The 25,350-nt window shown below is 32.5% G+C and overlaps 1 protein-coding gene and 1 long non-coding RNA gene across 2 annotated transcripts in view; both read right to left on the reverse strand.

Annotated features, from left to right (window-relative positions):
- LOC123665449 (nucleolar protein 4) overlaps positions 1-25,350 on the reverse strand; it is a 156,718-nt gene that overhangs the window by 31,194 nt on the left and 100,174 nt on the right. The window lies entirely within an intron of this gene.
- Positions 6,108-16,438, reverse strand: LOC123665452. The gene is made up of 3 exons (XR_006745041.1): positions 16,342-16,438; positions 16,109-16,114; positions 6,108-6,122 (listed from the first exon to the last, which is right to left on the reverse strand). It is a non-coding gene; the product is annotated as an uncharacterized LOC123665452 (long non-coding RNA).

Consider the following 25,350-nt stretch of genomic DNA (forward strand, 5'->3'; position numbering starts at 1 on the left):
CACTACAGACCCCGCCAATTAAACTTCCCAATTTAATCTATCTTCTTTCTAATATATAAAATTCTCGTGTCATGGTGTTAAACATTGAACTCCTGCGAAACGGCTCGACCGATTTTAATAAAATTTTGTGGGCATATCGGGTAGGTCTGAGAATCGGCCAACATCTATTTTTCATACCCCTAAGTTATAAGGGGGGGAGATTAAGCGGGTTAATAACATATATGGCAAAGAAACGTTTGCGGAGTCAGCTAGTTTCCCAATACAAACGGTGCCTAGCTGTGAAATATTTGATGTCTTTTCAAAAAAAATTGTCACTTGGTTGTGAAATTATAAAGGTGCGATCAGAAAATCTTTTATGCATATTTTTCCCAAATATACCGGATCACCTAGTATTGTTATAATTATATTAAGAGTTTCATTAAACGTTTATATTCGAAACTCCTAATATAGCATATCTCTTATATAGTAACAAGCAAAGATGTTCTATCGTCATTATTAAAATGTCCACATTCTAGCACATTTCAATTCGACATCTAAAATAAATCCCTATCATAGATTTAGGTTTCTAAGGCTACGGTTTAGTCTAGACTTAGTAGACTAGACACTTGACAGGTGGCAGATCTAATAACATAATCCACCTCGATGGGAGATTAGATCTAAGAGATTGGTGCACTAGATTTAAAAATATATTTAAATATAGATAGTTCATTTAATTACTGTATGCATATTTACAAAATACACAGTTTTATACACATACGATACGATTTAGCCTTGTAGATAAACAAGAAAATCAAATGAGTTGATCCTATTGTTTTTAATATTTCAAAGTGTCAAACATAATAATTACGACCCTTTTTTATATATATAACTAGGTCGGCAAACAGCGTACGGCTCACCTGATGCTAAGCGATTACCGTAGCTTATAGACGTCTGCAACACCAGAAGCATCGCAAGCGCGTTACCGACTCTATTTCCAATCCCCCCAGGAACTCTGGTCACCTTACTCACCAACAGGAACACAATACTGCTTGAAAACAGTATTATTTAGCTGTGGTCTTCTGTAAGGTCGAGGTAATACCCCAGTCGGTTTGCTCCATATTTCTATCAGGAAATTTCCCGCTGCGCTCTACCTCAGTTAGAGCCTACTTAAACTTCGCGACAAGCTTTTATATCACATACCATATAAAATATGTATTACTTCATATATTCATAGAAAAAGGTGTGATGGATTTTTATGTTTTTCAGCGAATTTAAATAAAACTTTGTTTTTTAAAAAGTTTTTACTTTTATTTTGCTTCTATTTTTTTTTAAATGAAAACTTTGTTATATTCGCGCGAAAGTACGTTTACACCCGTAGGTCCCTTTCAACGATTCGCTTTTATTAATAAAATGTTGATTTATACTAATACCTAATAGTATATAATAACTCAATCATGAGGTCAAGATTAGTTGGGCAAACACAGCTCCAATTGCAACGTTGAAATAAGGATCACACATGTACACGTCTTGAGTAGAATTACTACATACACATCTGTACACGAATTCTAGAAGCCGTGAGATTACATAAGTAACCTTAGGTACAGCTAACTTTAGACGTAAGGTAGGCTGCAAGGTCGACCAGCGCCTTATTGGTCACTCCTTATCAGAATAGCGTGGATAAGGCAGAGTTATTAAATATAAAAGGAATTATTCCATATATTTCCGTATTCGTACTAATTAGAAAAAAGTATACACTATGTATTAATATGTATATCATATAATATTTCATAGCGTTTATGTAACATTCCTATAAATTAGTATTTAAATATAATAAAATATGTTATAGATTTTAAATAAATTTAACGAACGGCAGGTTTCAATGTTCTAAGCTCCATATGTACAAAGCCATAAATAAGAGGTGCCAAGAGATATAGTAAAAACCATGAACCTTTCCTCAATACTAGCTGTTTATTTACTTAATTTATACTGAAATGCGCCAATATGTGAATACCAATTGCTGTGTGGTGAGCAAATGGATTGTTTGACATTTAGTAGCAAACGATATTTGCAGGTACTTTATTCTTATTTTTTTTAAATATAGACTTCTATCGAGTTCTACAAAGTTAGATATAATAGAATACATGCATGGCTAACATTTATTAACACACGATTTTACATTAAAAATACTATTTTTTATTTTTTAGCAAAAATTTTAAATTAATCCTGAAATGATACAGAAATTCTCAGTAATGTCTATACCAACGTTTTTAATTCAAATCTCTGCGTCGATTGAGTCTTACGTAAAGTTTAAATAAGAAGTCTAGTCCATGTTAATGTAGTAGTTACTGCGTGTCATTCGAGACTCCGCCATTTTGCAAGGCGAACCGCCCGCGGCGGGAAAACTGACTTTGGCGCCAATTTCGATGCGGCAACGTCTACTACCCGACCGCATTCGGACAGTGACAACTTTCAAGGCTTCTTTAATATTGACCACCTATTTTAAGTCGGACAGGGTATAGTGGATGTCATTATAAATTCCTTTAATTATACCATTTTTACTGCGCTTTATAGTAGCTAACTAGAACCTGACCACATTATAAGTGCCATCACGGTCAGCCTTGGCGTGTTTAACTCGAACCATTCACGATGACCTCTACGACGCAATAAATCAGACGAATCGACGGTCCATAATTAGCTGGAGATAGACTTACTTGCTAGTTAAGGATGCGTAAAAAATTGTTACCTTTGGTAGAACGTGTTGCAGGAGTGCACCGGCTTTTCTCTTGGCGGCCATCTTGAGTCTGTTTTGTTTACACCAATTTATACACCAGTTTTTGTCTTAGGATAAAGTTGGCACTGATTTTAATATTCAGTAATTTGACCCCATTTTCTCAAAGATTAAAAAGGCTATAATGAAAAATATTACTAATATATAATTTTTTGTTTTGTTTTAGTGCTTCGATTGGATAAAGAAAACTTCATCAATTTATCAAAAATTCGTATTTTGGAAGGTTAGCAAAAAGAGCATTAAAAACAATTTCATAATTTCTATAACTGTGTGTTACTACTGTAATGATAATAGTAGAAAAACGTCATCATAACATTTTTATAAAGCGCAAGACGAGACTAGGAATAAACAACAAAATTTACAGAGGGACAACTCAAGTTGTCCGAGATTGCGTAGGTCAGTCATGCAGTGGGGTTCCTCATTCATTATAATTCAAATTTAAATTTAATTTTAAAATAAACTTTAAAATTCTAAATTAATATTGATGCTTAAAGGATATTTTCCTTTTACTAACATAAAAAAAGAAGAATTGCTTTTATTTAAAAAAAATCGTATTTCTATTTGTTTGATTATAGCTCCTTACTGTCAATGATATAAATTCATTGCAACGCCTTGTAAAATTATTCATTTTATATGCCAAGATTTTCAACAGATAAGGAAAACTTATTGAAAATACGGTAGATAAAATAGGTATAAAATAGTAATTTAGATGTCTAGAATCGACGTTGTATCAATGTCGCAAAAAGGGGCATATGCTACACAATTTGCTTCTTTAATATATATACAACGAATAAATCGGCTTGATATAGCAAATTTTTACGTTCTTCTACGAACTTTGTCTATTAAATTATCGTATTTCAATAAAATACAGTTTTGATTTGATACTTTTTTTGAACGAAGCCAATTAAATCAAAACTATCTAACGAGATTTATCAAGTTATATTTAATTAAAATTTTGATTTTACGCAGTCGTGTAATTTACCTTTCTTATATACCATGTGCAAAACAACCTAGACAGCCATCTTTTAAGCTTATGTATGGCCAGATATACATATCCTATATTTTTCATTGCTAATGTAATGCCATGAATTGGGCAGGGTTATTTATTGTTTATTGAAAGTTAGTTAAAATTCTAATTGTCATATGATACCGTTAAGTGACGTAATTACCTAAAATACTCTTTAGTAAAAACTATTCGGACATAAATAAACAAATTATATTTTAACAGTAACAATGTGTTAGTTAATATTGTACGGAACCCTAGTTAGAGGATCTGCGTCCGTTATATTCAGAAAGAGGCTACTTTTTACAGAGGGTGTGCATTCGCCCCTATTTACACAATACTTCCCAATGATCATTGTTTGTTAAACACACAACTATCTATTTGTACCGAATAGGATGGGGTGATTACGGCACGGTCGGTTCGATTGTTTTGACTGATTACTTTTTTTAAATATTCAGAGCTTAAGTTCAATTTGTTGTGATATAGCTTGCACCGCTAGCAGAAATTAATTTATGACTTTGTTTTAATTTATATTGCTGTTTCTATCTTCTTGTCTTTTTTTTTAGTTTTCATAATAAGCAAAAAAGTATCTAGGTATTAATTAAATGTAATTGAAAAAGGTATTATCGAGTTTTATAATTCTTCTGGACTGTACGCGCTTCCCACGTTTAGGCCAGCAAATTGACTCAGATAACAAAGAAAAGAATAAAAAATTGCACGTAGACTAAATTCTGAGAAAAAAAGGTACTAGGAGCGTAAAGGCACCGAGAAGCTTTGAGCAGATTACATCGCAAAGGGCCTCTCATTCTCATGCGCTACGCGATAACGGAACGGACGTTTTCAATCTCGAGTGCAGTTTTTGTGTGACAGCTCGAATTACATAGACTAAAGAATTATTATACTAGTCAAGTGAATTTAAAATGATAAACGTAACATTTTTTTTGCATTGTAGCTAATTTTTAATGGTACAAAAACAAAATGAGTTACGCAAGCCTAAATATGTGTTACAATCCACAACATTTTTAAAACGTAACATTATTTCAATAAATTTATTTGTAATAATATTTATTGTATTTAAAAACTAAGCTACAAGTGCATTTTTCTAAAACTAATCGTAGACATTATTAGTGTACAAATAAGACCCAGTATAAAGAATAGCTGCACAGAAATATTCTGTTTCACAAGGTATATTTTTTCCGAACTGAACAAAGTTAAAAAACCCTTATCGACCTTGAACTACAGTACCATCCGATATCCTTATAAGAACAAACTGCTTTTTAGCAATAAACAGACCTGAATAAAATCGACACAGTCGCGCATGAATGAACATTTAAAATTACCGGTCGTTTTAAAATTTAAACCAACTATTTTGATAGTAATTTAAAATGAAGACACAGAGGCAGCTGTGTTCGCTGTAGGAATGGCATTCGGCCAGTGCACTAGGTATTTTCTTTAGCGATAACAGCAAGGCCACGTAATGGCTTTGGGCACGGTGGCCAGTTCTTATAACCGTTGGTTTGCACGCCATGAAATGAATTTGATCCTTAGGATTCGAGAAATAGTTTTACGTGCATTTCATTTATAAAAACAATATCATTTTTTTTTGTTTATCATATTTTGTGTGTTTCTTTAGTTTACTGTTTTACACACATAGTCTTAATAACTAGAAAAACTCCATTTTAATCAAAACAGATAATTGTGTGTGTTGACTACAATTACTATTATGGAGGTGTGCGCATTTTAGGACTCATTTTATACGAACGCGTTAGAACTACTTTGCAATCAATTTTATATTTAAATAATTTGTTAATCAACTAGGTTTGTCATTGCTTCTGTAGCAGTTTTGTTGTGTTGGCGTACCTAATTAGATTTGAAAAATTGACTCGAAAAAGTTTACAAGTTACAACTAATTTAGTTACAAGGTAAAAATATGTTTGATATGGTAAAGTTCTGTACATATAGATAATTATAAATTAAAATTATTTTATTTATTAAATTAAAATTATAAAAAAAAAAATTACTAAATAGCTTACGTGACAAAAGAGAAAATTGAATAGAATTGTTTTTATAAATAAGTGAGCCCAAAGTATTAAAAAAAAAGTATTTTACCTAAACCATGAAAACTTTTCAGTTACCAGAGCAACATAGCACGGTAGGTAGTCCGTTATCAGCACTGTAAAGACCGTGAACGATTTGATTAGTTCGACGCGCGCTGCACTCCGAAATTACTTTCAAACTTAGCTGCGTCGATACACCAAACTTTTGCTGAAGTCTGCAAGCCTGATGCCGTTATGTTAACTACTCAAAAAACCTTGTGCAGCTAAAAACTTAACTGTTTTTAATATTTTAATACTATTCTCATCATTTTTTTTTTCATTTTAAGTATATTTTAAGTTGATCACAAATAAAGAGGCATTAAGCAACCATCAAAGTATATAATTTTAGCAACTTCTACGTGGAATATTTAAAACTAGACAGAATTTAACTAAGAATACTTAGAGACCAACCAAGAAAGGCCGATAAATTCAAAAACAATGCCTTGTCACTTAGTATCTTAGCATGACAAAAGAAACTTAGCTAAGACTAGCTTATCGATGGGCTAATTGCATTTTTTGCAGTCACCACCTACTAATGTCAAGGCTCACTTACTCATCGCAAGTAACTATGTCCATTCCTGACTATGCAAAACGGAATAGCACTAAAAGTTGTTCTAACCAAACTATTAAAAGTAGATTCATGTTGGAAACGTAATCGAAGCACTACAACAAACCTTATATTCACTGTTATTAATGCGATTTTTCTTTTCAGGGATCGAGTTTCGCGAGTAAGTTGTAGGAGCGCAACGTACGTCCACACCGTACGGCTTTAAAACGCACACTGATCCGATGGTTAGTGCGTTCCGTAATACTTGTCCGGCCTGCCTCCATCCCCCCGGCCCCATACCGAAATGCATCAATGACACTCGAAACACGCACATTGGTTCGCGGACAATCGATGAAAAAAAAATATACTGCGTGTAATAAATACACCAGCGCTAGGATGATGACGCCCTGGTAAACTAGACATGCGAAAGATAAAAAAAATCTGTTCCATCAGAAAAAAAGAACTAAATAATGATGAACAAGTAAGTTTTTCCGAACCAAAAAAACATTAAAAAAAAACATTTTTATTCGTAGATATGTGTAAGAAAATTTGATGACTACAATATATAAGGCTAATTATGACAGGAAAATTGTTATACGAGTTTCTTTGAAATCACTAAAAACTAATAACGGTCTATAAAAAATAAACTTTATTCGCATTTCAAACATGTTCTCGACTTCTTTATGATTAACAGAATTAATGCCAATTAGGAAAATCAATTCAACCGATGCACGCTTGATTACGAACTGATAATGACGTAATTACAGAACACACACAAGCCTATAGAGCTCCAAGTATATAAGCACACGGTAGAACGATATGTATTATACGGTATGTATGTAGCAATGATATATAACCGAATTGACGTGTGCATATGTTTTCGAATTGTTCACGCTGTGCCGCACTATGTTTTAGCAAAAAAATCGACGACTGTGATTATGAATGACATAAATTACGTTTTTAACTTCAATTGTTGTTTTTCGTTGTTACCAAATATATTTTGACATATTTTATAACATGGAGCAATTTATTAAGTTTTAATTTTATTATTTTTTACTTCTATACAAGTAGAGTTCAGAAGAATTGAAGCCTAAATTGGTAAACATACCAAAATATATCTGTCAATACATTTCTTTTTTTGGTACAGTAAAGAGCTATTAATACATATTATATATTTCTAGATTTGACGTGGTTTGCTATTCACATTACGTGTAAGAGTTTATTTTTTTAACGGTCACGATAATTGTCTTTTGATCAAAGAAAGACAGATCATTGTTTTTTTTTTATATCAAGTTACGAATACTGGGGACGAAAAAACAGAAGGTATCAACTCAGACACGAGTCTATCGCCTTAGTTAATAAAAGTATAACAAAGTCTTTTCATATAATTCCATTGATACTAGCGAGATGATGTAGTCGGTGATGTGTCTTGCGATATCCTAAGATGACGAATACTACGAGCATTAATACGTTCGCCGATATTATGTCACGTAGTGAAAAACAGTAAAGTTCACACACGTAGGCGTAGAATTTTAACCAAATCTGCATCGAAGGCAATCGATCGTATACAGTCAGTCAGTCAGTTCAGCCTATTGCAGTCCACTGCTGGATATAGGCCTACCCAAGTTCGCGCCAGACATCCCGGAATTCTGCAATCCTCATCCAGCCTACAACGGCAATCTTACGTAGTATTAGGATATATACATATATATTTATTTCTTATCCATTAGTATACAATAATACGTAAATATCAAAACAGGTAAAATAAATTGAATAACTTAAACTGAAATCTTTACATACTATATAAATACATACATGTATCATCAAAATACTTTTATAAATCATTTTAACTACCATTTATTTTTGACTATTTCACTTACAGATGTTACCAATATATTTTTTTTTTGTATTTATAACGTCAGGGTGTTTCGTTCGACTGACACGTCACTCGAATTTGGCCATCTAAGTAAGGCGTTGTGTTCACTATCGGCGCAGATCTCGAGGGGGCAATCAGTAATTAACCCTCACAGTCCACTAGTTAGTTCCTGTGTCTGCTCCATGGAATTGAAGCCGAATACTGTTATATAAAGTAAGAATAAATAAAGTAGGTGATAATCAATAGTCCTTAAACTTGATTGAAATGAAGAGATATTTCTATTTTTCAAATTGTAGAGCAAATTATATTTTTACAGTCAGCGTTATATTTTTTATATATATAAAGGATGAGTGATATCCAGTATATAAAACTTTATGGTATGGTTTTATTTTTCCTACTACAAGTTAATGGAAAAATCTGTACAAATTATTATTATTTTTTTGTATACATGTATCCATCAGTTGAGTAGTAAAAGATCGATTTTATTCATTTATATATTTTGATGGTGATAATAATAAATAAATAATGTATAAGATCTCAATATTAAGACGAAAAGCGAAAAAAGCTTTCCGAAAAATGAAAAGATTCATAGAAAAATGTCAGTACATTATATTTCATGATATTTCTTGTCCTTTCCCAGAAAAACTACTGAACCAAGCAACTAATACAGATAACGTTTTCATTCTAAAATTCCCACGAAGTAAAACTGTACGCAGGTAATTATAGAATTTAGCTAAGAAAGTTTGAAATTGTAGCATTGACGCCTTATTTTCCCGTCTCTCGTTTACTATAGACACGAAAACCACGCAATAGATGATAGCGCATGACATTTTAAAAACAGGAATAGAACCATTAGATTGTTAACACATTTCATCGATATCATAATCTGAGGTAGAACTTCAACAGATCGACGATTGCCACTAACTTTACCTTATTATTCCTCCCTTTTTTTTTCTTCTTAATGTGAATTTTACTAATACTTGCACACCCACAAACTTCTGCTCTTGTACGTCCTAAGGTTGGCTGGTAGAGAATGCTTGTAGCATTAAGCCCACCTTTTGTATAATTCTTTAATGTATTGTGCAATAAAGTATTAATAAATGAATAAATAAATAAGATCACAGCTAAAACATACTGTTTTCAAGAAGTGTTGTGTTGCTGTTGGTGAGTACGGTGATCAGAGCTAACGAGGGAAAATAAGAGATAGGGTCGGCAAAGCGCTTGCGATACTTCTAGTGTTGCATCCCTAAGTTACGGTAACCGCTTATAACCAGGTAGGATGCTTGTTTGTCACCCTAGTAGGACAAAAAATATTATACTTATAGTACAACAATATGTAGTGCAAATAAGTTTAAAAAGCATTTCAAATTATATCACCTCCGCTTCACTAAACTTCGGATTCTATGATGAAGCCTTATTCGGTCGTGTTACGGATTATTTTAAAAATAAAGTAACGCCCTTGCCCCAGGTTTTAGGCAACCACTATACTAAATTGAATTAAGTCGATTGAAAGATTTAAACGTAGAACAACTGTTTTATTGCTATTTATACATTTCTTATACTTGTATTAACGTGTGCATTGTCATATTACAAATATATTTATCAGAAGTTGTTAATATTTTATAGAAGTATTTCATACAAAAACGTCCGTAAAATCCTATATTATCCGCCATTATGCGGTATTATTAAAAAAAAAAAAAAAATTACAAAATCAACATAACACAAATAAATGGATTCATTTTCAAATAACGGTCATTGAAAATTAATGGAAAATTATATTTATTTATACATACATCGTATAGATATAAATATACCAAAATAGTTAAAAATGTAGAGTCGTTGTTAACTAATGATCGTAAAAACTTGAACACTTATTTAAAATATAAGACAATGATATATATGTTATACATAAATATTTTTTTCAAAGTTTACGTTTCATCTTGAAGTTTCATATCAGTAAGGCAGTAGGTATTCGAATATCGATCCCGAGGGGGCGATCAGTGATTAGCAGTGCGAGGTGAGATAGTTGTACATATGACTATTCAGAGCTTCGTGTTGTACATATAGGTATCCTACAAGTTATATCGCGGCTACCTACAATATGTTCAATATAGCACTATACAAGCCGCTACCTTCGTCTTTATCAAGTATATAATTATGTATAACATAGTTCAAAAGACAAATTTGTACGTTTTTTTTTCTGAATGTATGCCTGTGTTGCTATATTAAATTCTTAAGAATTTTCCCTTTATGCTTTACATACATAAATAGTGAAAAAATTTAAACTAGAATCGAGGTCTTTAAAGAAATTTGAAATTAGATCCTATGACATACATATCTACATCATATAGTCATTATATTTAGTAACCCGTTGGCGCAGTATAGTGAGCTTGATTCTACTCCAAGGGTTATAGGTCCTATTCCCACGCGAGTCTGGGTAATACACGTATTTATTTATATGTATATTTATAGAATAAAAAAAATTGTAGCTATATCAGTCGGATGTTGCCTATACATACACACAATATATACATATACACAAGAACACGAAGAAGCTTGAATCTTAGTATCAGACGTGTATATACTCGTATATGATTATATTTATTTATATTTATGAAAAGATATAATAATAATAATAAGATAAATTACATTAAACTAAAAAAAAAACCTTGTATATATATATATATAATATAATAACTAAAAAATATTATTAAAAGGAGTCCCTTTAGGCAAGGTTCCAAAGACATTGGCAGCGTTCCCCCTTTGAATAGCTAGACTAATGACTCGTATATGTGTATGTATAATACATAATTTAGTTAAACAATATATTAATTACTAAAGTAAATGGAAATGTTTGAATCATTGATACATAAATATGGGGTAGAAAGATAGTCATCATCATCATCATCACAGCAGCCTTTCGCAGTCCACTACTGGACATAGGCCTCCATAAGTTCATGCCAAAAATAGCGTAAACTCATGTGTTTTGCCCATAGTCTTCGGCCTGTGTATTTCAAAGCCAGCAGTTGGATGGTTATCCCGCCATCGGTCGGCTTTATAAGTTCCAAGGTGGTAGTGAAACTGTATTATTCCTTAGTCGCCTCTTACGACACCCATGGGTAGAGAGGGGGTGGCTATATTCTTGGATGCCGTAGTCACAGAGCATATAAAATAGAAATATAGTACCTATTTTAAAATATTATGTCAGATTTACGGAAACTGATACAAATATTTGCTACGAACGGTGATCGAAACCTCGAGTGTTAACGTAACAGTCAGTTGCAGTAACCACCGCACCAGAGTCCTACTACTGCGCCAGACTTTCGTCCAATATAAATAGATATAGGTACTTTGTCACTCAAAGCACAAGCTATACATAATATATTTTTAATGATGTCAAGGTACGCATATTTCATCTGTGTGCATCTCAAGGGTGTAAACGGTAATTAACTCATACATATGTACATATATACTGTTTCAACGGTCAATGTGCCTCATGTTGTATATCTCATCAATTACTGTTATATTGATGTAGTATCTTATATCAACATGAACAAATATTTTATGTAAATCTCTTGATCGGGACTGCACCGTTGGCGCAGTTGGCAGTGTTTTTTTTTTTCGTTGCAGGGTTATGGGTTCGATTCGCACCCCGAGTCTCGATGTATTACTTATACGATAGGTATGTATATACTTACATTTATTAAAAGTATACCCGTACTATAGATATGTATATCACTCAACTGTTATATATATATCGATATGACTTGACTTGTACTCAGGGCGGAAATCTAACCTACAGACTGGAGCAGAAGTCGGGGTGACTTTTAGCTTCCTAAATGGGCTTGTCAAATGCCATATAATAAACTCATATCCTCAAAATAATCAAACACGAAAAACGATATCATCTTCATAACATCAGTTTTAATATAAAATTACAATCTCCGAAAAATCTCAATCAAACATAAATTTTCATATGATCAATCAAAGACACGTCTCTCGAGATTGAACATATTAGCAAATGATAAATAAATATGTTTCACACAGATTCATCTGTTACATAATTTAATTCATTTTAGGTGTCAATCATAGACACTTTCGTACTTTATTTAAATAAATGAATTATACACCCAGATTCAGGACGGGAATCGCTCCCACAATCGTGGAGCAGTTGGAAGAGTCTCTACCAACTGCAGCAACAGGTCAGATGGGATAATCGTCCGTATGTCGGCTTCAGCACTTGGGGCTGCAATACCGACAAAAACCTCTGCGGGAGCCTTCAGCCGCATTAATTGGAGGGTCCCGGATCTGCAGACAACAGGATCCCTCCAACGACCTCCTCCTCCGATGTATGAGTAGGTCTCGGCAAGGACCTCCGCCAAGGTATTGTGATGTATTTGAACCATTTGAATAAACGTGTATAATAATTGTGGTTACTCTCAAACAAAATAATAACTGACTACAATTTACTACCACAGGTATAGTATTATATAATACTTATTACTAGGGATAGCCTAAAAACTGCTTGTCAGATCTCGCTTGACAAAAAACTTAAACATACTTAAATGCAATAATACTTAATAGGTTAATTAAAATAAACTAAAATGTGACCAAACGTCAAGCACTAGCTTCCGATAAAAAATAATTATCAAAAGTACCTACAGCTAGTAAAAATTTATGAGGCAACTGACATTTGAAAAATACATTCGAATTAAGAACCTCCTTTTTGAAGTCGATTAAAAACGAACGGTATTGCTATATATAAAATTATTAATAATTATTTTGATTGTTCGCTATGTACGTTTACTAAGATATGGTGCAGTCACGTTGTCGTGTTAATCCCTTAGGGGGAAACAGTAATTACCATTGAGAAAACAGTCTCTGATGGTTACGAACTATGTACTTATGTACCTACTGCACATTGGGTGAGGATTAGGCTCATCAGTATTTCATCACCGTATCAATATTTCTTTTTTACTACTATAGATATAAAGGAATAGTAAACTACCTTCAATATATTTGAAATTATTATATCTATATTCATTCAACATTGTAAAAGTTGTTTAAACCTGAATAAATATACACGTCTCTATGACTATTATTAGTATACAAAGCTTTTGTTTTATTTTTCAACTACCTTCACTATAAGATGAATGTTTGCATATTCACAGATATCTTCGTCAATGATGAACGCATTTAGATAAAACTACAGCTATTAAAAATACTTGAACTATTTTAAACATAAATTTACACAAAATCTTTAACATTAGATAGAGTTAATAGTGAAATACGCGATGAAGTTTCTTTAGGATATCTCTCGCTCTCTTGCTTTGGATTAATAATAAAAATTTAGGTTGACAAAATCGTAGAAAGTAGTCTGTAAATAATGCTTCTTACTTTTACTAGTTCAAGTACGAAATATATAAGTTTTTGTGAAGTACTTAATAAACGACTTTAAGAATTTTAAAGAGTAAAATATCGATATTTATAACAATTATTATAAATGCCTCTCAAAGCCACATTAGATGTGAGTCGAGAACACGTGAAACTACGCAATGTACAAGTACACGTCATATGTGAACTATATACGGAGTATAAATGTATCGACCGTGTCAGAGGTATGCTGGAGATTACGTTGTTAGTTGAAGTAACTGGTTCACACTTAATAGTTTGTTTAAGAATGATGACTTTTACATTAAGCTTTCCCCATGTAGGAGAAGGATCAGAACTTAATCCACCACACTGCTCAAATGCGAGTTGGTGGGTATATTCCCTACTATGAATGACGATCACTGTCGGGTGTACATGATAACAACCGGGAACGACGGCTCAACGTGCTCTACGAGGCACTGTGCGGAGACTCATAAGGACTGCACAAACACCCAGACCACAACAAACATCTGCATGACCAATACAAATGTTTGTCATGTGCGGGAATCGAACCCGCAACCGCCAGCGCAACAGCCACAAATATTAGCGGTTTAAATATTTTATTTAATTTTTTTTTTGTTGTTAGTTATTTTTGTCCTGTCAAGAGGTTATTTTAACCATCATTACAGCCTATACAGTCCACTGCTGGACATAGGCCTCCACAAGTTTACGCCAAAAATAACGTGAACTCATGTGTTTTGCCCATAGTCACCACGCTGGGCAGGCGGGTTGGTGACCGCAGGGCTGGCTTTGTCGCACCGAAGACGCTGCTGCCCGTCTTCGGCCTGTGTATTTCAAAGCCAGCAGTCGGATGGTTATGCCGCCACCGGTCGGCTTTTTAAGTTCCAAGGTGGTAGCGGAACCGTGTTATCCCTCAGTCGCCTCTTACGACACCCACGGGAAGAGAGGGGGTGGCCATATTCTTTAGTACCGTAGCCACACAGTATATTTTAACCAATTAGTGTTTTATTTTGACAGAATAACATTCTTTTTTTATTTATTTCATTTGTATGCTTTGTGTACGTAAAGCTATTTTGCATAAGTACTTACCTACTTTCTTTTGAGAAATATAGTTTAAGACGTGCCTATGCTTATTTGGCGATTCCTTGTTTAAAAAATTGAATAAATTAAAGTATTATTTTTAAATTTCTCTAATTAAAAAAGATATATATTAAATAGTCTAAAAATAATTTGTAATATTATTACATGTGGCATAAACAGTCCCAAATTAAGTCAGATAGCTTATATAGACATAAGTGGCCAAACTCACAGAAGATAGATGATGACGACACTTGCCTTGGACGCTCTATTTAAACAAGCATTAAAAACTTTGGGAGTTGAAAAAAAAATTATAACGGACAATCATCGTAGCTATATTTGCTAAATAAATTCATAGAATAGTTAACGGCTTTTGCAATAAGAACCTTAATGTGCACTGCTCTCAGCAACATACACATATGTAACAGATTATAATAATTACTGCTAAGGTGGCTTATTCAAGACGTGCGTGCGAATAATCGCTTCAATTGTCGACAAAGCCTTTATTATAGAGCACTAAGATTCATATTCCTTTGTCTCATACAGCTATTCACAATGACCGCGTTTCGGAAGTCTAGGGAATCTCATATTATAAGCAACTATATTGATACTCCATGGTACGCTTATATACTAATTACTTTATTGCTATACTATGGTTTAGTGACATTGATCGAAACTTTAAGAAATCGAGTGTCTTGGTTTATTATAAGAATGATGTTGAATGTTGATGAAAGGACTTATTGTGTAATATATTTTATATTTAAGGACAATTTCATGCTAAATGTAAGTTCAATTTAAATATTATGTCATAAATACTTTTTCAATAAAATTAATACTATAATCACAATAATTCTGGTTGTAGTGGGTACGTATTATTTAAAGTTCAAAAGATTTGCGGAAGTGGTAGAGGATAGTTAGCATTTTTTATTGAGGTGAGCCTTTCTTTTTCTGCAAATAATTCTTTTCAATTTAGAAAATAAGCACCACCCTCACAGGGGTACCAGGGTGACATAACGCTGCGGCAGTTAATTAGTAAGAGGGCGCGCCGAGGCAGGCGCAGCGCGGGCGCGGCGTTTAGAGGAAATTGTCGTTTTTATACGGCCTCCCTCTACGAACATTCGAATAATGAAACAACATAGTTAGATGTCTTATAAACACATGTCGCCTTCGTAATAAACAGAAATTAATATCTCAGCTCGACCGTTTCGGTATACGGGACTATCAAAAAGGGCTAGCATAAACCATAACACACCCACACACTCAGAATTTGTAACTAGTACGACACAACAATTTTGTACTTATTACGAACACTTTAAAGACTAGAACTGCTTGCGTCCTTGCTGTATTTGACACTTACCTATTGTACGAATGAGGCTAATGGGATCCTCTAATGTTAGTACCCAGCTTAGACTGTATTTCTGCTTTTATTTCATTCGCCATACATAAAAATTTAAATAAAAATCGTCTGTACTTCGTAATGATTCAATTAAGTCATAAATATTATCGGTACACGACTGTGGTAATAGTAAAATATGAATTTATTATTTAACGATTGTTAAAAAAATATTTATAAATAGTAAAAACTAGCGAACTCTGTCCGTCTATATTTTTTACGCGATAAGTAATCACCAACATATCATATATCAAAACCTTCTCCGAAACACGCTGCATCTTATGATATAAGTATTATTCCGATCAGTTCAGTAGTTTTCTCGGTACAACCGAACAAGAAAACTCTACATTTATTAGTACAGATAGATATCGATCCAATAATATAATCAGAAAATGAGTTTCGTATCGGAAACCTAAAAAAAATTAATTGCATTTTTTGTTAATTATTTTGATGTCTTAATGACGGATAACAAGAGTAGCGTGAAGAAAAATAACAGTTCTTACTATACAACTTTGTCTACAACAGGTACGTTAGACAAACATTAATAAATTAATTATCTTATAGCACCATTTGAATATTAAATTAAGAACATAAAACCATATTGATTACGATGGAAATAATTATATTTTGTCAATATTATTATTAGCATTCGTGCCAGATTCATCACATTTCAGTTTATTATTATTATAAGTTCTTATCATAAAATTCTGCCATTTTTATTTTATTGACCCTACGGCCCTACTTCAAACCAATAAACACAAAGCCATCGCCGAAACATTGTACTAAAGTACCAAGCCAGCATAACCACATCAGATATAGTCTCGTTCATAGCGTAATGCGACCGCCGTCAGGCCCGCTCGTAACCGTCTAGCGCAGCTAAAACCGGGCGATTCGGTTTTATACACACCCCCTATAAAAGCAAAAGGACCGGGTATGGTCCCGGATAAGTGGGGGCCTGTATCTTTATATCTACCACCCTGTAGCCCCCACTAGGGCATTATGACCGGGGGGTTCTTTGGACAACTAAAAGAAATATCCGGTTGCTTACCCGGGCAGCAGCGGGCAGGCGGTAATTCCTCTTCTAAGTATACTTTGCTTATTTACGCGAAGTTTCTCTCACCTCCCGTCGTGTATTGGCACATACGGGTGCCTTTTTAATTAAGGGAAGGGTGTTGTGTAGTAAAAACGTGTTTTACTGGGATGTTCATGCATAGTTTTTAGAACATAAAATGCTTTTAAGGTAGCTCTAAACATTTTTAGGCTATTATATTCTAGTTTTAAAAAATAACGAAAATTCATTTCGGTGAAAATACCATCATTTTTGTATTATACCTTTACATTATGATTACAATTATTTTTAAAATGAGATTGAAATAACAAACTTATTAACGACAAGGTATTTTTTCCACCCTTAAAACCAGATACTATCATTGCGCACTTTCCTTAGCGATAAAAATATATAGTGGAGTGCCTCCTCCAATTACACGTTGTCCACAATAACAAATATTATATTCATAACATATGTTATTTATACATTTTTTTTATATTCTAAAATTTCATTTTACGTGATGCTTTATATGTATAACGGACACGATAATTTCATGATATTATATTTATTTTTTATTGTTTGTAAATATTATTTATTATGCAGATCTTTAATTTTATTCTAAAATAAATCTAGTAACAAAGATTAGAAAAAGATGAAACAGTATTTCTAACTCTATACATTTCTTAAGATTAGGTCACTCTACGACTGAACGCCTCAATTATACTCGTAATAATAGAAAAGGTTCGCATAATTTCTGTTATCCTAGTCTAACAAAACTGTAGACTCTATATTCCAGAATGCTACACGCCTGGTTGTTTGTTTCCTTTTACACAAAGTATTACGTCGACAACTAAAAACTATCACTTATTTTTTAAAAGTGAAAATTTTGTGCTGAGTTTTAAGTTACTCTTTTGTTATTTATACTTTTCTGACTAAAGTAACAAGCGAACGCGGGGTAAGCAACTTGACAACAAGCGGGGTAAGTAATTGAGCTTAGTTCGTGTTATCCTGGTGTTCCATTATGCGTTTATAGGAATTTGTCTGCCCTGGTACTTTTTATGATATAATTTTTGTCTTTATAAAAAAAAGTTGCATCTGTCATTTCAAATTTAAATGCTTTATCTTATATTAACTGTTACTTTATAATAAGAATAATAAACTATTTTAATATGTAAATATTTATTTGTCTCTTTAGCGATATAAAATTCATATAAAAATTGTTGTATTTAATGAACATTTTGTAGTAAGTAAATATATTGCAAATATACGCAACTAATGCAAATTTATTTTTTTTTAACCTCATTAAACTTATGTTACTTTTGTGTTGGTGTGCAAAAAGTGTAAATAAATAAATAAATAAATAAAATATGCTAATTAATAGGAGCGATGGTATGGAAAATGTATACAATTACATTTAAAAACACTTAAAGAGTAAAAAGGATATTTGCAAATAAAGTCAATCGCCTGCACTTTTCTTTAATTTAATATTTTCATTAGATTTCAAGAAGGACGCGCATTCCCGACGGTACCACTGAAATATTTAAATAATCATTTTAGTTTGTATTCATGCCTTTTTTCAAATAACGAAAAAATGATAAACGGAAATAAATATTTTAAAACAGCGTCTTAAAATAGTTGACAAGGAAAAGACATCAACGTGTTACTTAAAAATAAAACTTAACACAAAAGTGTTTTGAAATCTTTGATTATATTTGTTTATGATTTTATTTGCTAGCACGATTTTATTATTTAACGCGTTAGAGATTGAAAAAAAAGTCAGATTTTCGTGACTAACATTACGAAAAAAATGGTTAGAAAAACTTCGTTAATAGTTTTTATAAAAATTTCAAGTACTTAAAAAATATCGTTAGATCGGTTCTCAAATTTTTTAGATATTAATCTATATCATATAACAGGCGACTCAAATCTTTTATGGATGTCAAGTTGATTTTCAAAATTACGAGAACTGACGAATAGTTTAACTTCTTTAATAAACTATTTATTTACAATGATCATAGTAAATTTAACTTAAACTAACGAGACTTGAATGAAATATGTTGTTGATGATTAATAAAAAGTGTACGAGTAGAAGAAATTAAGTAATAATACTGAAGAATTAATTGTTGAAAAGTCACATTATCAAACAAAGGGAATGGGGACGGTTTCGCATTGTGTAAATTAATTTTACTTAAAAACGAAAAAAGAAATATCCTCGAATGAAAAAACTTACTTCAAACTATGACTGACCCAAAAACACTAGGGTAACAGAAATTTCAAAGATAGTACAACTAATCGGAACGTAGAATTTGGGGTTTTCCCGCTAAAGTTCTCAAAGACGTCCTCAAAGGAGGGTGGCGGGTACTAGGGTGGTAAAGCACGGGTGGAGGTTACGGCAAACTTTGCCTCGGTGGCTATTCGCAGTAGGCGGGAAGGCTGCTACTTTCGCCTTTTGCTGTCACGCGGCACTTTAGGGACGTACACACATAATGTTTAAGTTGCGTTATACGCCAAGTTTCTAGTGTAGTGGGTAGTCATATGTAATGTTTATAATATCTGCATCGCTTACTCTGCGCTTAGCTTACCTTTAAATATATTTTATTCGAAATATTCACATTTGTTTAAATATATCCCCAGTGTTGTTTAATCTCGCTGATTTATAATTACTATAGAAATGGAAACGTGGATTAATTACTGGCAACACGGTAACCGATATTTTTATTTAGTCTATAATATGAGGCTTAAAGATAGCAAGCAACATTACGTAAGAATTGTTCTACGTATAAATTAATAACTGTGTGTAACATTTGTCTGTACATTATACCTAATCATGTAAATCTACATATGTATTACAAAAAATAACAGAATGTGGTGAAGCAAATTTATACGAATAGGTATAATAATTTTTCATATCTAGTAATTAGTAATTTTTAATTCCTTTTTTTTAATTCCTTTCTTTGAGGACTGCCGTTAGCTGTTATTTAGGCAACTACAATTTATTGAAACTGATTTCATAACAAAAATGTGCTGTTTTGTATTTCCATCTACAACTTATTTTCTTTAGTGACCTTAAACGATGGCTTTACCTCTCTTAGGTTTATGTTGTTGCTAAAAACTTTTCGTTGATTATACATTTTAAGTATTTTTATATCGATGGTTTTGACTGAAGAATTACATTATTTCTCTTCATAAGCACATGTGTTTTTAACGAAAATTTATAAGAAACTGGCAATATAAAAACTTTTTTTGGAACAAAAAATAATTTACATAAAGTTCACTTTATTTAATATAATTTATATTTATTATATTAAGACACCTCCTTAATATTAAAGTACAATATTTAGCAATAACACATAGCAATTAATATAACGGAATGTTTAGAGAAAAGCTCTCTAGAGATCTATTTGCACGCACTGCCCGAGCCTAATCCACAAAGTTTTATATAACCCTAAGTCTACATAAAGGTCAAAACGCTGAAAATGGGTTATATAGGCATCTAACACCGAGGGCCTCTAAGGGTCTAGCAGACCCAAAAAAGTATATAACCCGTAGGTACCAGGGGTCCATATAAGAGAGGCGTCTTGTGCCTTCGAGCCAGGGAAATGTTAAGAAGGGTCTGGGGAGGAACCCTCCCTTCCGGAGGGTGGTAGGGTGTTGGGGAAAAAATTCAGACGACCGTACCCTTGGTGAGACCCGCTGCCGTCTGCGTAATTAGTGATGCGGTGGGCTGGGTATGTGTCGATGAGACTAGTCGATAAAATTTTTGTAGAATTAATTTCTATTTATTGAATCGATAGAATTTTTCTATATCGAAAAAAGGTATTATTAAATATTTAATACGAAGTACTAGTGTTTTATAACAATGGTAAAGTTGGTACAAATTTAAAAAATAAAAAGAACCTACACTATCCTAAAATTTGGACTTGTCACACAAACAGTTCTACATATTTTATTACAGTATTCTTGAATTGAATGACGTTACTTTACAATTACACAGGTATACGACATAATATTGAAATACAACACTGTTTCATTTTTATAATGCTCTTGCATACGAACCATTTTGCCAAAATTGTTTCTTTAAGTAAATAGTTATATTATTTTTGAAATAAGTCCAATTATCGATAGCGGTAAATGGCCAGCACTAGAGATTATGACAAGATACAAGGCAGGGCTGCTAACGACGAGCGGAGAGCTGTCAAAAGATCCTACATTAATGTTGTTATAACTTTTTCTAGACTGCACATGTGTGCTATCAAAGCCGTGAAATACGCTTAACTTCGAAGATTTTATTTTCATAATATAGTTGAATACGATGCATTAAGTCATAGGAAAAAAGATCCGTTGATAGCATTGTTTTACATATGATGAAATTGTTATCAAATTGTAAGAGAGTAATGTTAAAAATATTTACTAATTTCGAGTATTAATTATCCTAAATATAACCAGAAGGCTATTATTAATCAAATAAAAGTATTTCATAAATACTAATTTCCCATAAATGCACATGATCTGCCAATCTTAGAAGATGATTCGCGAGTCTACTTGCATTTATAATTGAGTTAGGTTTAATAGCAATAAAAAAAATTCGGCCTCTTAGAACCGAATATAAAATCATTATATCACAAATTTCGATCTAGTGGGTATATCGTTCCATAGCTTAATTGGCTAGAGCTACGATACGGTCAGTCGGAGATGCAGGTTCGAACCCCGCTGCAATGATCGATTTTTAATATGATATTTAAAAAAAAATGTTTAAAACTCCCAACGTATGGGTAACATAAAAATAAATAATAAGCAATAATATTATTAAATAAATAAACATTTTAAAATAAGTATAAACATATTTTTTGAATTAAACCAAGAGATACAGAGTTTAAATTTAACAGCAGTATAATTATGTTATCATCTTTAACTAATGCATGACTACTGATCTTCAGTCCTTGTAACTGCGAGTGAAATTATTAGCAATCCACCGGGGGTGGTTGGATACTACGCTTATCGCCCGGCGTGGAGTCAAATTTCTAGCGAATAGAGATCCCTATTACACTAATATATATTCTATAGTGTATGTAATATATGTATATATTTACTTGTATATACTTAAAAAGATAAAACTTTTCTATGATTGCTAAAAATGTTTTACTTACAAAATTATATTTCTTGTGATGAACCTTACCTGAAAAATAAATAATCAAAATTAATAGATATTAATTACAATAAATTATAAATACTGTTCTATGAGTATCGACTTTCTTAATTATCGTGAAAATTTCTAAGACGTTGGACTTAATTATACTGGTATTATAAATGAATGACACTTACACATAAAGTCGAAACTTAGTTTTTTTAGTACAATGATTTTGTGTCATTTGAACTATCACATTACATCACAAAAATAATTATTTAAATTTGATGAAATTTTACAATACACGGAGACGGAAAAAAACTTTCAGTGCGTTGAGCCGATACTAGAGTCGATGTGACATTTTATAAAAGAGTCAGACTTATCCTTTTATTTTATCAACATGATTGTCGAAACTAATCCAATCTGAGCCAGCATATTCTGACCTCTTACTTCAGTGTTTGTATAGGACACGTTTCCCCATTGATAAGAGTGGTAGTATCCGACCATTTTATAATTAACACTTATGGTTGGCCGTAGTCGTTACCATTTCGAGGATAACAGGGCAGTAGTTATTTTATAATGTAAACTTGCTTTTTTATTTTATATCCTTTCCTGTATCAACGTTTACGAAATAAAAGGTTCTTCGATGTATCCAAGTTTTGTAAGTTGCGTTCGATTTTGTAAAGTTTTGGGTTCAAAAGTTAGTTACTGATTCACAGGACAGCCAGTTCAATCTTAATTTATTGTTCAAATTAATTTGTATTTAAGAAAAAAAGAAGTGTTTATAACAGTGCATTAAATTCCATAAAATTTACAAATTCCATTAAAAATAAAACGATATTAAATCTTCCGATGCTTCCCATATAAATTTTACCTTAAAAATCCGCAAATACGGACCGGTCCTTCGGAAGGGTCCGAAAGGGATTTGCCTTGGGTTGGGCCTTTCGAGCCCACACTTATACAAAATGTCCAATATGGGTTCGACCCTCGGGCTCTAAACATGCCTAAGAGAACCCAGTAAACAAAGAAGTTTGTAGCCTCGCTGTTATGCTGTCCTGGTACGATAAACATCTGTCCTTTAGACACATATTCCTGCCTAAATTTAAAGGTATACAATATTATCTACCATCGTCTATCTATGTTTTGTATTTATAATTTTACGGAGAAGTTTCGCGAAGGTCAAGAATACGAAAAATTGTAGTATTCCAGACAGACCTTCAGATTGATTCCCAGAATGCCTCATACATTTTAAGATAGACTAAATCAGTAAATAATCCTATAAACAAGTAATAAAGAAAACACACTTGAACACAAAACACGAAAAGTAATATTAGGAAAAAAAAACTCATTACAAAGATCATATGCGGCCTAATTGGTTCCAGCGCGCGAGAACACAATCCCTCATTCGTAATACGTACCTACGGACGTCTGTTGTGATACGGTTTTATACAACAGCAAGCTATCGAAAGCGATATTAAACAACATACACGAAAACCATCGATAAATAAGTAGTAGAAGAATATAAAAAAAAGAACATTAAAAAGATAACAACAAATCTGGGCGTAAATTGATTAAAATAAAATAAAAAATGGGGATTTTTTTTTTATTTTCGTATGTCTACTATATTTTTATACTTACATCAAAATCAAGGACTTGTCGGAAAAACTTACGCTACTTAGGAAGGACTATAAAAGTAATCGCTATTATATTGCACTGCAGCTCCGCATCATACTTTTATTTCCTCAGCAAAAAATCGTCTTTGATATAAGACCGGTGCTTTATCGTGAACAGTTATAAATAGTGTGCGGGGCACGCGAACCTTCTATATACCAGTACTAGACCCTTCGTACCCTCGTCTCTAACAAGATAACAACCATATCGGGTGAAACGAAACTAAGGGAAAAGTATTTGTAGGAAGCCGGCATTAGGAGGAATTGGGTCACATTATATATAAATATATATGTGAATTAACGTGTACTTTTCGAATTTGATATACGATGAATGGATCTTTCCTTGTTTTCCTTACTAAGACATCATTCCTCTGTTTACAGTTTTTAATAGTCTTATCATATCCAGTTACGAAAATTACTACTAATATGGCACAAAATCAGAACTAAATTTCACCTTATTCTCGTCAAATGCTTTACAAAGCTTTTTTCTTAATTAATTAAGTCGCAAATTGATTACTTTCGACGGCAGGAAGGAATAAAAAGCGGGTAGGTACTAGGAGCACAGCGGGCGGCTGGGGGTGCCGCCTTGCGAGTGGGTAATGTGAAAAGCAGACACACGAACCCTGCTGCTGGCCCTGTACTCGCTACAGAAAATTCAACCTCATTTTTTATCATATTTTCCAAACTATGTGGTTATGGAAGGTTAAATATTGAAGACAATGGATAAGGTATTCAATGTTTAACCCTATTTATTTTGTCATTTAAGATTATTATCTATATATTAATAAGAGAAGCAAAAAGTTTGTACCCCTTTTTACGAAAATTGCGCGGACGGAAAAGTATGAAATTTCGCATACTTATAGTTTATATAGAGAAGGGCTGCAGAATGCTAATATTTTTTTTAATTATGCTTAAAACTATATTAAATCAATAAAAAAACATTACTCACACTACCATGTATTGTATTGACACACACACACACACGCATATCTTATTTGTTGACTGTCAGTCTGTAGTCAAATTGAAAAATTTAAAAACGGTTCTTTATTTTCATAATTATTTGGTTTTCTTTAATTTAAATTTTTAATTATGGTCGAATTTCGGTCTCTGTGTGACCTAATAATTGTAGACAGAACTATATTGTCCTTGAGTCAATTTAAATAAAATTTAAAGTTAAGCTATATTTTACGAAGAAAATTAATTTACTTTTAAAACGTAATCGTGTAACTATAAATAGAAAAAAAAATCATTAATGATTTTTCACAACAAAATCCAATAAGCTTTTAAAAAGAACAATAAATAGAAAATATATAAAAACCAGGATTTTTATGTGCACGGTACATTTAGACGGCCGGCG

Source organism: Melitaea cinxia, chromosome 24 (genome assembly GCF_905220565.1).
Source record: "Melitaea cinxia chromosome 24, ilMelCinx1.1, whole genome shotgun sequence".
NCBI lineage: Eukaryota > Metazoa > Arthropoda > Insecta > Lepidoptera > Nymphalidae > Melitaea > Melitaea cinxia.